General features: G+C 34.8%; 1 protein-coding gene and 1 non-coding gene across 3 annotated transcripts in view; both read left to right on the top strand.

Annotated features, from left to right (window-relative positions):
* COP1 (COP1 E3 ubiquitin ligase) overlaps nucleotides 1–18413 on the top strand; it is a 293722-nt gene that overhangs the window by 236746 nt on the left and 38563 nt on the right. The gene's annotated exons all lie outside the window — the stretch shown is intronic.
* On the top strand, nucleotides 14213–14353 carry LOC112067566 (small Cajal body-specific RNA 3). Its single transcript, XR_002893356.1, has one exon. It is a non-coding gene; the product is annotated as a small Cajal body-specific RNA 3 (non-coding RNA).

Below are 18413 nucleotides of genomic sequence, written 5' to 3'. Positions count from 1 at the left end.
GAAGAATCAACAAAAAGACTGAGGAGTGGTTATCAATAGTAGGAAAACTGGTGCCTGGGAAGCCAAGTGAAGAAGGTTTTTCAAGGAGGAGGAATTGGCCATTGATATGAAAGTCTAGAAGAGGGAAATCTATAGAGACTAAAAGTAGATTAGTGGTTACTTAGGGCTGAGGCGGGCAAGAGATAGGGATATTATACCTAAAGGGTACAAGGTTGCTTTCTGACATGATGAAATATTCTCAAATTGAGTGTGGTGATAGTTGCACATATCTATGGATATACAAAAAACCATTGAATTGTACACTTAAAATGGATGAATTGTATAGTACGTGAATTATATCTCAATAAAGCTGTTTTAAAACAATAAAAAGAAAAGAAAACAGTAATGATAAAATTTGAATATCTCATTTTGCAACCTAACCAGTGGATCTGAGCATCCAACTACAGCATCACAGAGAGAGAGATGCTATACATTGGGCCTCCTGAAGGAGGGGACCATATGAAGTCAACTCAACCCATGTTTGATTAAGCCTTTAAACCTAACCACTTACAGGAAATACAGAGGAAAAAGGAACATGGTAAAGGACCATGGTAATGAAGCAGAAAAATCCCCAAGACTATCAGAAACTGTTAAGCAATCAAGTTTCTTCAACACATAAATTGCAAGGGAGAAAAAGAGATGAAAGGAAACCTATAAATAAAAAAAGATTTGTAAGACATGACAATTAAAAAGAAAAAAAAGTAGGAATTGGTTAAGCTTTGTCAGATGCTACTAATACAAGTAAGATGAGCAAAAAAATAATAGGAGTGGTAAGACAAAAGTTTGACTGGAATGGTTTTAAGAAAGAGAGGAAAGGGAGACAGAGATGATGAAGTACAGAGAACTGTTTTGGGGAATAAGAAAATAATACAATGTTTAATCTCACCTAGATTACTTTTTTAAGACATGAAATCAGTAGCCAAACATTTCATTGTCTTTTTATGCTTTATTTCTTTTTTTTTTTTTTTTTTTTGGTGGTACGCGGGCCTCTCACTGTTGTGGCCTCTCCCCGTTGCGGAGCACAGGCTCCAGGCACACAGGCTCAGCAGCCATGGCTCACGGGCCCAGCCACTCCGTGGCATGTGGGATCTTCCCGGACCAGGGCACAAACCCGTGTCCCCTGCATCGGCAGGCCGACTCTCAACCACTGCGCCACCAGGGAAGCCCTCTATGCTTTATTTCTATCCTACCTAATTTTGATCACAAGAAAGAGATCAGTTTAAGGGCACTTATGAAATAGGTTAACTTTGAAAGTTTTTTTAATGTTTGGACATATATTAGTGGTATATCAAATCTACTGTATGAATGAATAGAAAGCATAAAACTATTCAATTAATGATGGTATAAAAATTTCATATATCTTTATGTTACCATTTATGGTAGTGATTTAGTCATAGGGAGGGAATGAGGAATTAAGAATGAGTGGTAGAGGAAGAGGCACAAATACAAATAGATATATTCTCTTAAGACAGTATCTTGGTTTTATAAAAATTTAGTATATTTTCCTGCAGATTAAATTTTTGTCTAACCTTGTTTTTTCCTATATTCTAGATACATTTATTTTTCCTTTTGAGTACTTCTGGCTGAAAATGAACCAGTAATCTCAAGTCCTGTTTTGAGTAATCAGCCAAGATTATATATATAATTTCTACTCTTTTTATTTCTACCATTCTGCATATAAAATGGAAAGAACGCTATACACTGCCCTTTTTTAAGATGCTGGTCAAGTTCATTGTATTGCGTTTCTCCTTTTATTTCACAGTGCTGTGGAAGTTAGCAGGATGCTTCTCTCCCACCTTCACCTTTGCCATGTAGTCCACTTTTTCTTCTAGGCTTACAATATTTGCTTTTAATTACTTCTGTTTAAAGACAGAGAATATGTCTAAAGTTGTTTCTTTTAATCTGAGGGACAGTACTTTGTCCTTTCTCTTTTTCTTACTAATACTTTCCCTGTGTCTAAAAGCACTTTTATTCAGTCACTTTAGGGTTTGCTGACAGTCTTCTGTCCTTTGTTCTTTAGCTTTGCTTGCAAAGGTAGTGGCTCCAGCATTTCTACCGTTAAAGTGCCACAACCTCTTGTACCACATTTACTTTTCAAAGGAGTTTTAAGATAAGTTTTGTTTGAACTGTATTGAAAATGCTTCTTTTTAGAATTTTTTTTATTTTACAACATAGGTCCTCTCTAGAATACTTAGAGATGGTAATAGTTACTGTATACTAATGAAGAATGCAGAATTCTTCATTTTATATTTTGTTTTTACTTTATTATTTTAATTTATTTGAAGATATTTTAATTAAACTTTAGTAATTTAGAATTATTGACATATGGATATTCTGTTATTGCTAAATTCTTAGGATTTTAACCCCCAAGAGTAAATCTTATTTGCATTGCCTATTTCAGTTTTAACTTCATGATTTTTTTTTTTAAAAAAAGGCAGAATTTGTGAGAAATAACTACTTGTAATACCACATATCACTCTATTTGGGCTTTGGAATTTAATTTCCCCACTGCTTATTTTTTAAATATAGATGAAATGAGCTTGTTTAACTTGATGTAATAAAAGAAATTTACTATTCATTTATTTGAAGAAACAATTGTAAATTCTAAAACTGTGTACTTGAATGTATTATATCTATATATGATTGAACATCCAAATACATTCCATTTGAATAATTACACTATCTTTGAAATAAGTGTAGTTTGCTTTATTTCCATATACAGCAGTCAACTATACTTTTGAATATGGAGAATGGTGGGCCATTAGACTACAATTTCAATTCATTTTGTGACTTTACTTCCTTGAAAAGTACCTCATAATTTATTTTAACCTCTTGTGTCCAGATGTAGTAATGTTTGCTGTCTGATACTTACTGGACACAGCCATTATCTGGATCATTAAAGTCTGTAATCAACAGTTCATGTTTGTTCTAGTTTCAGTCTTTCTAAAGTATTCTATTTGCTCACAATTTCTAGCAGGTATTAATGTGGACTAACAAAAGATTTATTTCTTCCTTCCCTCCCTCCCTTCCTCCTGAAAGGCAGTAGTGATATGATTTGGATAATTCATTAACTAAGTAATTATCCTTAAACTAATTTAGAGTTGATTCAAAAAAAGTTTTTTGCAGCTTTATATTAGGAGACTATGGAGTCAGAGTGAAACTCCCTGGCAAGCGCATTGGTGGAGAATAATGTGATCATCTTGGAACATTATCTCTTAGGTTTTGGGTTGTTTTTTGTTTAATGATTATAGTAGCTTATTACTGAAAGAAACAATTAGAAATGAATACATGTATGTTTTAGAGAATTTAGAAAAACATAAAACAAAATATCAGATAATACTTTTCCCAGAAATAACTAATATGAACATTTTAATGTAATTAACCATGTAATTTTTCCATTCAAAGGAACTTTTTTCCCAATAACAGTGAATATTTTATATATTATCATGTGTTGTTTACCTTTTGCCTTTGTCATGATTATTTCCCAGGTCTGAATATATTTTGTAAAGAGTGTTTTCAATGGTTCCATATTATTCTAGTCTTAAGGATTTACCATAACTGGTATACTGTTGTTTTGTTGAAGATACTCATGTTTACTTTTTACTACTTCTTGAATATTTTTGCATAAATCTTTAAATTTCTAATTAATTCTTTAGAAGAGAACTTGAGATTTATTAAATGGATAGCTTTATTCATATAGCTTCTGATTAAAACTGATAGATTGCCTTCTAGAACAATCTTTTTCCATTTGGTCTTGCACTGAGAAAGTCCAGGGGTTTCGGTTGGACCATGCCTATAAAACATGGAATATAATGTCAGTATCTTTGCCAGTTTGAAAATATCTTGTTAGTAAAATAATCTTTTAAAATCATTTGTTTCCATAAACAATTTTCTAAAACATTAACTTTTCATTTTTTACAAATTGTGTGCTTACATACTGAGAACTGTTTTTGTTTGTTTGTTTGTTTGTTTCTTAAGAAATTCTTGCTTGAAAAGGAAATACTGTGCAACTGAGATATTGTTTTATAATTATAGTCCTGTGGCAATTTTGTATTAGTCATTTATATCTATTCCATTATCTCCTACACCCCACATCCACCTTGAAAGTAATGCTACAAAGCAAAAGTAAATTTGGATAATATTCTTATTCTTTATTTCTGTCATATCTTTTTTTATCATCACTGCTTTATTCAGAGATTGGAAGTTAGGTAAAGGAGATTATATATGTTCTGTATCTGTGGAACAATTCTGTGGAATAATTCTTATCTGAATCTGTTGGAATGAAATATAAATTAATTCAAGAATGCAAATTACTTTCTGTTAAGTGATCATATCTGTGTAAAGGGACACCATATTTTTGTTGGAGGCAGACCTTGAGTCCATGGTGACTCCCGCTGAGGCTGTTACATTGTACAGGATTATCTAGCCTTGGGTCACCAATTCTAAATAGATATCTAATGGTAAAAGGCAATGCTTGTAAAGGACACTTACGACTCTCATAGCTCTTCAGAAGTGACGTGTGTGTGTGTGTGTGTGTGTGTGTGTGTGTGTGTGTGTGTGTGTGTGTGTGTGTACACATTGTATCCTCAGAAAAAGCTTTGGTTATTAAGGGTGGGTTTTTTTCTCTTGTGGATTGAAACACCAGAAGTCATATTGAAAGTTTCTCTAACTCAATAGTGAAGGATGTCAGGATAATGATTTCTCTAATTTCCCTCCTTTGAAACCAAATCCAGCAAAACTTAGCCTGGGAATTTGTTAACAATGTTATCACCCGTACTGTACAAAGTTATAATTATATTAGGCAAGGGCATCTTTTTTAGTCATATAGTGAAATATATTCTTTCTGTCCTTATTTCTAACAAATAAAACTTTATATAATGAAACATTTATTGTGAAGTGTTTTTAACTAAAACTTTGTGTTCTCATGGAGATCTTTTCTTCACCTAAATCTCTCATGATTCCTATCCATTAAAAATATTTCCTGAATGAATTAATACACTGCCTTGTACTGTTATTTGTGTTCATGTCTCCTATCCTCTGCTGGCTTGCAAACTACTTGAAAAAAGGCATCATAGTATATAGAGTAAGAGCAAAGACTACGGAGCCAGACCACTGAGGTTCAAATCAGATTTTCCACTTACTAGCTCTATTACTTTGCTCAAGTTCCTTAACTACACTGTGCTTCAATTTCTTCATCTATAAAGCGCTAATGATAGTAATAACCTCCCTTTAGGGTTATTATAATGTTAAAATAAGTTAATGTACATAAAGGGTTTAGAATAGTTTTTGACCTATAGAGAAAGTTAGTGTTTGCTATTAGTAACATTCATTTTTAAATTACCACTAAGCAGATGGTTTGCACATAATGTATCATTAATATATAATTTTTGTAATGAATGATACAATCCTTCAGACTTGTCCTTTATCGTGTTTGTTGCATGGTTAATTAAATACTGGTTTTTGAAACCAAGGAAATGCTGGAGTAGAAGTGAGAGATACTTCTAATACTTAAAACTCAATGGTAATATCAAGACTACCTCAATTTAAGAAAAGTAGTTTTCCTGACATGAACATTCATGGGTACCTATATAATTATTTCATAATTATCATTTTGTCCTTGGGATATAACCCCCAGGCTTTTGCATATTTTCAAAAGCAACAAAAACGTTAAAGTGCCTGCACCTATGGAGGAATTGGTATTTATTACCGGTCCTTCCCTTTCTCCATTGCATTTGTGCTATTTCACAATTCAGTCTTCCCTCAAAAAGACTTACATATCTGTTTTCCAATTTATATATGCTTTTATCCAAGAGATAGGCATCCCTCTCTGACTTACTAAACACTGTGTATAAAGCATCAGATTGCACTCAACTAAGGAAACTAAAATATATGTGAAAAGCCAATCTGCGTCCATTAAAATGCAGAAGGCATCTATGATAAAATTTATTTATCACAGTGATTCTCAAACCGACTGATCATCAGAATCACCTTGGGATCTTTCAAAAAATATATATAACAAAACAGTTCTTTTCTTAGACCCCTGAGTCCGTACTCTGGGGGAGGAGGGGAAGAGAGAAGAGATTTGTATTTTGAAAAGTTCTCCAGGTCTCCATAGAAAATTACGTGAACAGTCAAGTTTGGAAACAGATGACTTATGTTACCACTGGAGATTTGTACACATGATAACCAAGAGGCATTAATGGTTCTCAAGCATCTGTTAAAGGGGGGATAATTATATTTATGAATACCTAATGTCTGTTAGATTTTGCAACTCCCTTACCCTTTCAGGAAGAAACACACAAAAGAATAAGATGCGGTCTTTTTTCTTTTCTTTAATAAAAAAAAGCTACCTTTAATATATATTGATTTCCCACATTTATAAACTATTTCTCATCTTAAATTCTTCAGTGAACACTGAGAAGACAACATAGGAACTTCTTTTTCTTTCTTCTCTCCTTTCTTCATTTCTGTTTCTTTCCTTTTCTTTTATCTTTCCTTTCCTTTCTTCTTCCCTCTAGCCGGATGGTTTATAACACTTTAGAAAATTTTCCTGACTGGAAGAGGGCCAATCTGAATGAACTCTTGTCTGTCTTGGGTGTGGAAGGAAAGAAGATTCTGAGCATGGACCCTGACTTCCAGGAAGACTGTGGCTCCCATCTTCTCCTAAGTGCCCCACTCATCCGTTAGTGTCCAGACTAGAGTGGGGTAGGGGAGTAGAAAATAGAGGAGACAAGAAAGTTGTGGAAAACTGAAGCAAACCTGTAATTTATCTCTTCTCTAAATTACATTAAGTGTAAATATTCCTTAACCTTAAGGTGCACTACTGTATGGACAGTTCCTTTGAAAACATTTCTTGCATTAAATATTTTATGGTGAAAAGGTAATGAAATCAACAAAATAATTTAGTGGATCTATAGGTCGACATTTAAAATTTTTCATTATGTTCATTTTTATATGTACTGTAATGGAATTTGACTTATATTAGAATGGTTCTTATAATTTTTTTTCTCATTAAATACTTCTTTAAAAATCGTGTTTGTCCTGAAGTATGCCAATTTTGAAGAATAGAATCGACACAGATCTTTAAGCTACTTGGTTTTGGGTTTTGTTTTGCCATTTTTAAGGGAAAAAAGAAATACACTAATTTGAGAGTGCATTCTGAATTATGCCATTAACCTATAAATAATTTTCATTAGCATCCCACCATGCTTAAGAGTGTCCAGAATATTTTGAGATGGGAAGGAATTTAACTTTGGTTTCTAAATGTTTATCTTTTGATAATACCTACAAATTTCTGTAGCAGTAGTGAAAGGAAAGAGAATGAATATTGGATATCATTTCCTTGACTTAAACGTTTTTAACGAATACTACTTGAATTGGTTTCATATGCTGAAGTGTATATATGAAAAAATGTGATTATTCTTTTCTAATTGAATAAAAATATATTTAACAATTACTTAAAGCAGAATTAATCAAGGGCAGCAACTGTTTAAGAGAAAACTGTTTCCTGCTAATTCAAACTTGCATCTTATCTGGGAAAAAGAAATATATTTTTATATTTTACTTCCACAGTCTCACATTAATCTCTGTTGTTCTTATGACAGTCTCCTGTATTGATATGATCCCTACAGGGGTTTGTGCCTTTCATATCTCTTATTACTCCATTGTATCTTAAATCCCATTTTATGCAGCATTTTTCCACATAAAGCTATCAGAAGTTGGCATTGGCTATTCCCAGAATGGTAGAAAAGTTATTACTACTGAACACAGGAATAATTTGATTATGTAGAAAAGTCAGTCTATTGTAATTGCTGTAAAGAAGCCATTTAATTTTGTGCCTGTTTAGTCCTTTTTTTTCTGTGGATAAGAAGATCAACTTCAATGAAAACATAGATTCTTTATTTGAACTGTGATAGCCAACCAAAAAATGAAGAAGAGGTAGAAGATAAATCTAAATCATTTGGTTTTAATGACAAAGTATTTATACATTGTTGAGAATTAAATAGGTAGGTAGTTATGCTTGTATATGCCTTCAAGATCTTTGACTCTCTGATGAAAGTAGGAAGCTTTAGGGATAGATTGTATAAACCGTCAATCTGACTTCAAGATTCAGTTCCATTTTGTTAATTTGCTGTTTTAAATCCTAAGTATCTAGAGCTTTGGCTTTGTGATTCACCACACATATCTTTGTGAGTTGCTTTCCAGAGATTCGGAGGGAAAAATAGTAGTAGTTGTCTTTTCTTTTAGTGTCTTTTTATTTCTCACAACATTCCAAACATTGGTTTATTTTAGGAGACCCAAGAGTTTATCTTTTTAAAAAAATTGATAAGAATTATTTTATCTCTCAAAAAAAGTCCTTATGGATTGTATGGTAGTAGTATCACCTGGTAAATAAGAATTAAAATACTTTATTTCGTGCCAGAGTATCTAAATATCTTTGTCTAGTTTGAAATATGTAACTGAATATATATAATCCCTACTTTTAGCAGCCAAGAGTCATTTAAGTTTCACAAATCATATTCATGAGCACTTATAATTTTTTACTAACCAAGTTTGTAGTTCAGATGATAATCCTTGATGTTTGTACTAACGGAAGACTGTCTAGTGGTTCAGATTAATCCAAAATGTCAACTAATAAGAATGGATAATTGATCTAGAGATTTATGTGGGTATTTACATTTGAAAACATTTTTATCTTATATTTTGAAAAGAATAAAATATAAGAGGGTTTATGCCTTTTCTAATTAATAAGTTAGCCTTGGAACTTCAAATTTCAATAAGGAATCTCTATTTATAAGGAATATTTTCATTTCCTCAAAGTTTCTGTTTCGTAAAGGGTTAAGACCTTTTAATTCTATGCCTTACATTTTGCGGGATTTTAAAGATCTGACAACTGTGTTTCCCTTCAGTAATGGAAACGATAAATTATTATTATTATTATTATTTTGTGTGTGTGTGGTACGCCAGCCTCTCACTGTTGTGGCCTCTCCCGTTGCGGAGCACAGGCTCCGGACGTGCAGGCTCAGCGGCCATGGCTCACGGGCCTAGCCGCTCCGCGGCATGTGGGATCTTCCCAGACCGGGGCACGAACCCGTGTCCCCTGCGTCGGCAGGCGGACTCTCAACCGCTGCACCACCTGGGAAGCCCCTCATTTTCTTTTTAACATATCTTGACTCCATTATCCATTTCTACCCCTGCTACTCTGACACCACTAATTCAGGCTTTCATCATTCCCTGCAGTTACTTCTCAGTAGTCCCAGGCTCATTTACCCTGTGCTGCTTAAACTCCTTCAGTGGAGTCCCAGTGCTTACAGAATAAAATCTAAGCTTCTTGATGTGACATCTAACAACACCCTCCTTCATCAGGCCCCCCACCTACCTCTCCAGTATGGTCACCTACCACTTGCATAGGCATTAATATATACCTCAGCAACACTGAACTGCTTATAGGTCCTCAAACACCCCTGATGGAGTTTTTTGTTTGTTTTTTTGAATTTTAACCTTTGTGCCTTTGACTTTGCTGCTCACTGTGCCTAGTTACCCTTTCCTGCACCTCTATTTGTTACATATTCTAATGTCATTAGACTGGAAGCCCTTTAAGTACAGTGCTGGGTTTTGTAGCCACAAAAGTAGTGGCGCATTCTTTGAGTGGAAGACTGCCATTTGATTCATCAAGCCGTACCTTTTGCCCATCGTTGAAATGATTTATATCATATTTCTAATGGAGTATCCTTCAAACTTTTTGAACACTTTTGGTGACAGGGAGTTCCTGATTCATAAGGAAGTCCATTGTATTTTTCCTTATCTCTAAATCTTACAGAGTTACCCTATAAGAACAGCTCTTATCTTTTTTTTACCCATCACTTCATAGACAGTAAATATCTTTAAATGTGTAATGTTCAAGAACTTGTGGCTCTGCATACAGTAAAGGTCAACATTTTTTAATAATTTTCATTATTCAAAAAACTCTTTACCTTAGATTTACTTGAACCCTTTGTGGGTATAATGTCACTTGAAAAGTAGGCAAAGAGTTCAAAACTGTATTCTGTGAAGTTGTGCTGATTTCATGTACTTTACACTTTCATGGACTAGTGTAAAATATGGGAATAGGAGACTGAAAGGAAAGAGAAGAATAAGACAATTACTAGTGTATGTAAACTACACTAGTATAGGTAACAACCCAATATTGTTTCCCATTCCATTTTATTTCTTTTAAATTCTCATAGATTTTCATTTGGGAAGTTAACTTTACTTCTCAATTTCTGTGAGCCACTTGTGTAATTCAAATACCAGTACTGAATATAACATCTTTTAACCAAATAAATTTATATAGGTTTGTAAAAGTATTACGAATAACCTTTACATGTATAATCATTCTCGTTGAACTCAAAAGCTTTCATAGGTTAAGAAGTCTTGTCCTATTTATCTTGGTATTATGTTGGCCTTGCATGGGATCTGGTAAATAGGCACTCGGTAAATTAAAACAAACAAACAGACAAACAAGTAAATCTTTTCTCTCTACTTCCCTCTCACCAGCCCCCTGACCAAAAGTAGGAAGATGCAGATTTCTCCTTTCTTTGAGTTCAACATTTATAGACAGTTTCCAGTATCTATACTAGTGTTTTTCAAAGTATGGTCTACTGATCATCTACTTCAGAATTACTAATTACCTGGGTTATGTATTAAAAATGCAAATTTCTAAACCCCAGACTTACTAAGCTAGAGTTTGAGGGAGAGACCCAGGAAGCTCCATTTTTTGTTGTTGTTGTTTTTTTATGGGATGCATAATTCTCTTTCATTTTATTAAAAAGCCTAGAATTACATGAAAGAAGCAGATTTCCATTCCCTACGTAATCAGCCTTGTGGAAATTTATAGAGATCCAATAGTGTTTTCATCTGGGAAGGGGGAAAAAAGTGTTTCTAAAGTGTTTCTAACAGTGACCACCACAAACCTGTTCTTCATTTCACATAAGTAATTAGATACTATCTCAAACCCTTCCAAGAGCCACATAAGGAGGCTTTCCAAGGTTCCTTTGGAAGTTGGTCACTTTGGAAACTCTAAAGACCAACTGTAAGGGAAGCATTGGGTAGTAGGCTGGGGTTCTTGTTGATCTCCTCAGTGGCAGAAATAAAGGCTAGAACATTCTTCTGGTGCTCTGGAAAATCAGGATCTTAAAGCTCATCAGAGCTTTAAGTCAAAGATATATCTCCCAAAAGGCAAAGATCTATCTCCCAAAACGCCACACATCCTTACGTTTAATCAGCCTAATTTGACCAAATGTTTATCAATTTATGATAAAGGATACAACTCAGGAACAGCCAAGTGGAAAAGATGCATAGGGAAAGGTATTGGTGGGGGTGTAAGGCATGGGGCTTCCATGCCCTCTCTGCGCAAGCCATCTTCACATCACTTCCATGTATCACCAAGCCAGAAGCTCCAGAACCTCCATTTTTAACACACTACTCATGGAATTCATATGTAGTAAAGTGCTGTAAGATATCAGTTTTTGAGTTTTTTCCCCCTTTTTATATTTGCTTTGTAAATATTTGTTGAATTTAACAAATTAGATTTTTATCAACCTATCTTTTTTTCTAATTCATCAAACAACAATACTTTTTTTCAAATATCTCCTATATTTGTCTCTTTTCATTCATTTATGCATTTGTCTCCTCATTCGTGTTTCTTCTTTTACCCCCACTCCCATAGATTACCTCTAATCCCTTCATGTCCTTCCTTAATATTACTTCTGATCCCTTCATGTCCTTAATCATTTTACAGAGGAATTCAGATAGAGTTAAACATTGCTTATTACTATTGCCTTTGATTGATCCAGAAAAGTTTCTTTCAAACTCAATATTTGCATGTAACTCCAACTTGTATATTTGGCCTCCATTAAAAATTAGGGGAAATTTTGATAAATATATTACCTGAACTTGTCAATTATTTTAACTTTTTCACTTCAGATGCCTTTATCTAGTAAAGAATTTATATATTTTGCCCTCATTATTAAATATGAGCCTTTAAAAAATCCAATTCCAATTATAGAAAAAAGTATGATAGAAGAACTGATTCAAAGGTTAGCTCAGAATTAAATTTAGTAGTAATTAATTAAGAGGTCAACCTTTAAAATAAGTATAATCATAGACATGATTTTTAATTGTTACTCCTCTCTTTGCTTCTTTAATGATTCCTTTTTCCTTGTGTATTTGATCTTAGGCATCATATCTAAACTGTTGCCTGTGTTCAAGATTTTCGAGAATCTAGAATAATGCTACTTGTCCAAGCTTATTTCTGTTTCTTCTTTAAGCACAAAATATCTATTAGAAAAGTTTCTTCACTGTCCCATCCTGTTCCTATTTTTACCTCTGAACTTGTGTCATTGTTGTTCCTTATATGTCTATATTGCCTTGTCCTCTCTCTCCCATTTATCTAAATCCTCTCATCCTGTCCCAACCCAACCCCTACTTTTCTATCCCTCTCTTAACCATTTCATTTCCTTGGTTTCTGGTTTCTCACAGGTACTCATGCACTTATAGAATGCACTGTACCAGCTGTCATTCAAGTATATTTTTCTCTAAGGTTGTACTTCATTAGTGTTGCCTTAGTTATATTTCTTGCTTCTACTTTGAGAGCAAAAAATGTCAACACTAGCAACTGCCATAAGAAAAGCTACTTCATTTTCTAGGAAAGAGTTACAGTTAAGAAAAAATTTAAGTCTTAATCTGGAGAGTCTACATTATGTTTTTAATCAATTTTATAGGATCATAATTCTGGTGATGAAAATAATACAGTAGTAGAGTCATACTTGAGAAAACTGCCCTTTAATTGTAAAGAAATTTAGGTTACAGCGTCTTAATAAGAAAAACTGCCACTTATTTGTTTGGTGCCTAAAATATGCCAGATCTTTTTTGGTTAGGTACGTTACTGGGTTTTCTTTGAGTCTTCATAAAAATTCTATGAAGTACTTAAGATTATCTGGTTTTTTTTGTTTTTTTGTTTGTTTGTTTGTTTTGCGGTACGCAGCCCTCTCAGTGCTGTGGCCTCTCCCGTTGCGGGGCACAGGCTCTGGACACGCAGGCCCAGCGGCCATGGCTCACAGGCCCAGCCGCTCCACGGCATGTGGGATCCTCCCGGACTGGGGCACGAACCCATGTCCCCTGCATCGGCAGGCGGACCCTCAGCCTCTGCGCCACCAGGGAAACCCAGATTATCTGTTTTATAGTTGAAGAAATTGAGTTTCTAAGAGGGTTGGACAGTACTATGGCAGAACCAAAATGCAGGTCCAGTTCTCCTTGTCTTAAATTAATTGCTGTTTCTACTGCATTACATGGTATTCCTAAGATAGTACAGAATTCTTGGAACAGCTTTGCCAGAGTACTCTAGAGGAATTTTGCAAATAGCGCCCTTAGAAATACATAGTTCCATGCTCAGAGGCCCTCCTTTATATTAATCAGCAATAAAGAGTCATTTTTCCCTGTCAGATATGCCATTGCAAGCACCTTGTTCTCAAGCTTTATTTAGGAGCGCTTCCAAGGTCAAGAGGTATTGATACGTGAGGGAAGTTGTCTGGCATTGCAAGGAAAATTAAGTTGATTAGGCTGCTTGGTGAGAAGGGAGGAGACTTAGGAAAGATTTGGAACGAAGGAAGGGTCGTGAAAATGATGTGATGTTTTTGTGTATTTCAATCCTCTTTCTCTTGTACATGGTTTTTACAACCTTTTCTTCCTGAATAAGGATCATTTTGAGTTTGTATGCTAAGTGTACCTTTTTTTTTTTTTTTTTTTTTTGTGGTACGCGGGCCTCTCACTGTTGTGGCCTCTCCCGTTGTGGAGCACAGGCTCCGGACGCACAGGCTCAGTGGCCATGGCTCACGGGCCCAGCCGCTCTGTGGCATGTGGGATCTTCCCGGACCGGGGCACGAACCCATGTCCCCTGCATCAGCAGGCGTATTCTCAACTACTGCGCCACCAGGGAAGCCCTAAGTGTACCTTTTTAATCTTTCTATTCTCTGAATCATGATGTTTTTTGGGGGGTTTTGTTTTTGTTTTTGATTTTCCTGTAGTTTATTTGAATGCATTAAAGTGTATTTAAAATGAGGATTTGATGCAGACAGGAGGTTGGTATAGAAAAGACTGGATAACAAAAGCCTTCTTAATAATGAAGTACAGCAAAAATGGAACCTGCAGGAACCAACCATGTGGACAAATGAAAAAATGCCTTTTGTCTACAAATTGCAGTGATCCTACATTAACATGGAGGTCTCTGTCTGGCTTAGGACAGCTGGCTAAGTCTGATCGTTCCCCTCCATACAGCCTTTAAAACCAGCACTCCAAATACTGCTTTCCTTGCCATTTTGTTTACTATCTCTACTGATTAAGTGTACTACATTATTAACAGACTACCAGGTGCAGTTACTTCTGCATCCATCTTAACTAGTTTTTGAGGTATATTACCGTTTCTAAAAAATAGATATTATTATTATTTTGTTTGATTAAGGAAACTATAACCGGGAAGTAGAATGAACACAGAAATATTATTTTTCTGATGGACCACATTGGCTTAACTAATTCAGGGTTATCAGAAAAGGTCAGTCAATATTTTAGATATGAAGCTATTTAGAGTTAGTTTCCATGAATCATTAAGAATTGATTTGTCATTAAGAAAGTGATTTTTCCAAAATACAGTTTATGTAATCTTATACGTCTATAACCAAATTTCAGGAATGACTGTTTCCAGGGAAAAGCTTGCTACCAAGTATTAACCTAGTACTAAATTTGAAATCTTAGTTTTTCATCGTGTGTGTTCTGCAGTAAGTTGTGGGGAAGGGTACGGTAACAGGGGAAGGAGCTGCCATGGCATTTCTAATGCACTGAGGTGTGATATACAGCACCAGGGTATGTAAGCCATTGCTGGGTTTATTTATAACTAATTGTGTGAGAATCCTTGTTGGTGGTTCTGAAATCACAAATTTCTGATTCTGACCGGTTATTGCATTAGACCATTGTTGAATAAGTAGTCTTATTTTTCTAGGCTCTTTAGAAGTCCTTAGTCTACTCTGATCTTCATTTTAATAAACTATTTCATGATTTTTTACTCACTTATGTTATTTTTGTTTTTTGCTCTGTACTTTTATGGCCAAGGATATACTAAAAACAGGGACAATCAGATATGTAATGGTATAGCTGTACTATTTTTTATGATAGGTTGGTGCCTATGCCTTTTGTTACATTTTTTTTTAATTGAAGTATAATTGACTTACAGTATTACATTGGTTTCAGGTGTTCAACATAGTGATTTGATATTCTCATACATTACAAAATGATCACCATGATAAGTCTAATTAACATCTGTCACGTGCAAAGTTATTATATTATTGATTATATTCCTGTGCTGAATATTACAATCCCATGACTCATTTATTTTATAACTGGAAGTCTGTACCTCTTAATCTCCCTTATCTGTTTCACTCATCCTCCAACACCCCTCCACTCTGGCAACCACCAGTTTGTTCTCTGTACCTGTTAATCTGTTTCTGTTTTGTTATGTTTGTTCCTTTATTTTGTTTTTTACATTTCACATATGAGGGAAATCATACAGTATTTGTCTTTCTGTGTCTGACTTATTTAGCATAATACTCTCTAGATCCATCCATGTTGTCACAAATGGCAAGATTTCATTCTTTTTTATGGCTGAGTAATATCCCGTTCTGTGTGTGTGTGCGTGCATGCCACATCTTTATCCATTCATCTATTGATGAGCACTTAGGTTGCTTCCATATCTTTGCTATTGTAAATAATGCTGCAGTGAACATGGGGCTGCATATATCTTTTCAAATTAATGTTTTGTGTCCTGTAGGAAAATACTTAGAAGTGGAATTGCTGGATCGTATGGTAGTTAAATTGTTAATTTTTTTGAGGAACTGTTTTCCATATTGTTTCCATAGTGGCTAGACCAGTTTATATTCCCATCAATGACACAGGAGGGTTCCCTTTTCTCCACATCCTTGCCAGCAATTATTTGTTCTCTTTTTAATAATAGCCGTTCTGACAGGTGTGACGTGATATGTCACTGTGGTTTTTATTTGCATTTTCCTGATGACTAGTGATTATATCTTTTTATGTGTCTGTTTGCCATTTTTATGTTGTCTTTGGAAAAATGTAAGTTCAGGTGTACTGCTCATTTTTTAACCAGATTGTTATTTTTCAATGTTGAGTTGTATTAGTTCTTAGTATATTTTGGATATTAACCCATCTCAGATATATAATTTGCAAACATCTTCTCCCATTCAGTAGGCTGCCACTTTGTTTTGTTGCTAGTTTCCTTCACTATGCAAAAGCTTTTTAGTTTGGTATAGTTCCATTTGTTTACTTTTGCTTTTCTTTCCCTCATCTGAGGAGACATATCCAAAAAAATGTTGCTAAGACTGATGTCAAAGAGCATACTGCCTATGTTTTTCTTCCACAAGTTTTATGGTTTTAGCTCTTACATTTAAGTCTTTAATCCATTTTGAGTGTATGGTGTGAGAAAGTTGTCCAGTTTCATTTTTTTGCACTTAGTTGTCCAGTGTTTTCAACACTGTTTACTGCAGAGGCTTTCTTTTCTCCATTGTATATTCTTCCCTCCTTTGTCATAGAATAAGTTACCATATAAGTGTGGGTTTATTTCTGGGCTCTCTATCTGTTCCATTGATCTATATCTCTTTTTATGCCAGGACCATGCTGTTTTGATTAGTGTAACTTTCTAGCATAGTTTGAAATCAGGGAGCTTGATACCTCTAGCTTTTGTTCTTCTTTCTCAAGACTGCTTTGGAGTCTTTTGTGTTTCCATACAAATTTTAGAAGTTTTTGTTCTAGTTCTGTGAAAAATGCCATTGCTATTTTGATAGGAATTGCATTGAATCTGTAGATTGCCTTGGGTTAGTATGGCCATTTTAACAATATTCTTCTAATCCATGAGCATGGTATATTTTTCTTTTTGTTTGTGTCATCTTCAATTTCTTTTATCAGTCTCTTATAGTTTTCCAAATACAGGTTTTTTTTTAAACCTCCTTAGATTTATTCCCAACTATTTTATTCTTTTTGATGCAATTGTAAATGGAATTGTTTTGTCAGTTCCTCGTTCTGATAGTTTTTTTTTAACATCTTTATTGAAGTATAATTGCTTTACAATGGTGTGTTAGTTTCTGCTTTACAACAAGTGAATCAGCTATACATATACATATATCACCATATCTCCTCCCTCTTGCGTCTCCCTCCCACCCTCCCTGTCTCACCTCTCTAGGTGGTCACAAAGCACAGAGAGCTGATCTCGCTGTGCTATGCGACTACTTCAACTAGCTATCTGTTTTACATTTGGTAGTATATATATGTCCATGCCACTCTCTCACTTTGTCCCAGCTTACCCTTCCCCCTCCCTGTGTCCCCAAGTCCATTCTCTACGTCTGCATCTTTATTCCTGTCCTGCCCCTAGGTTCTTCAGAACCTTTTTTTTTTTCTTTTTAGACTCCATATATATGTGTTAGCATATGGTATATGTTTTTCTCTTTCTGACTTACTTCACTCTGTATGACAGTCTCTAGGTCCATCCATGTCACTACAAATAACTCAATTTCGTTTCTTTTTATGGCTGAGTAATATTCCATTGTATATATTTGCCACATCTTGCTTATCCATTCATCTGTCGATGGACACTTAGGTTGCTTCCATGTTCTGGCTATTGTAAATAGTGCTGCAGTGAACATTGTAGTACATGACTCCTTCTAAATTATGGTTTTCTCAAGGTATATGCCCAGTAGTGGGATTGCTGGGTTGTATGGTAGTTCTATTTTTGGTTTTTAAAGGGACCTCCATACTGTTGTCCATAGTGGCTATATCAATTTACATTCCCACCAACAGTGCAAGAGGGTTCCCTTTTCTCCACACCCTCTCCAGCATTTATTGTTTATAGATTTTTTGATGATGGCCATTCTGACTGGTGTGAGGTGATACTTCATTGTAGTTTTGATTTGCATTTCTCTAATGATTATTGATGTTGAGCATTCTTTCATGTGTTTGTTGGCAATCTGTATATCTTCTTTGGAGATATGTCTGTTTACATCATCTGCCCATTTTTGGATTGGGTTGTTTGTTTTTTTTGATACTGAGCTGCAGGAGCTACTTGTAAATTTTGGAGATAAATTCTCTGTCAGTTGCTTCATTTGCAGGTATTTTCTCCCATTCTGAGGGTTGTCTTTTCATCTTGTTTATGGTTTCCTTTGTTGTGCAAAAGTTTTAAGTTTCACTAGGTCCCATTTGTTTATTTTCATTTTTATTTTCATTTCTCTAGGAGGTGCATCAAAAAGGATCTTGCTGTGATTTATGTCATAGAGTGTTCT

The sequence above is a fragment of the Physeter macrocephalus genome, chromosome 4 (assembly GCF_002837175.3).
Source record: "Physeter macrocephalus isolate SW-GA chromosome 4, ASM283717v5, whole genome shotgun sequence".
NCBI classification, from domain to species: Eukaryota; Metazoa; Chordata; class Mammalia; order Artiodactyla; family Physeteridae; genus Physeter; species Physeter macrocephalus.
This window is presented reverse-complemented; position numbering and strand designations above follow the sequence as displayed.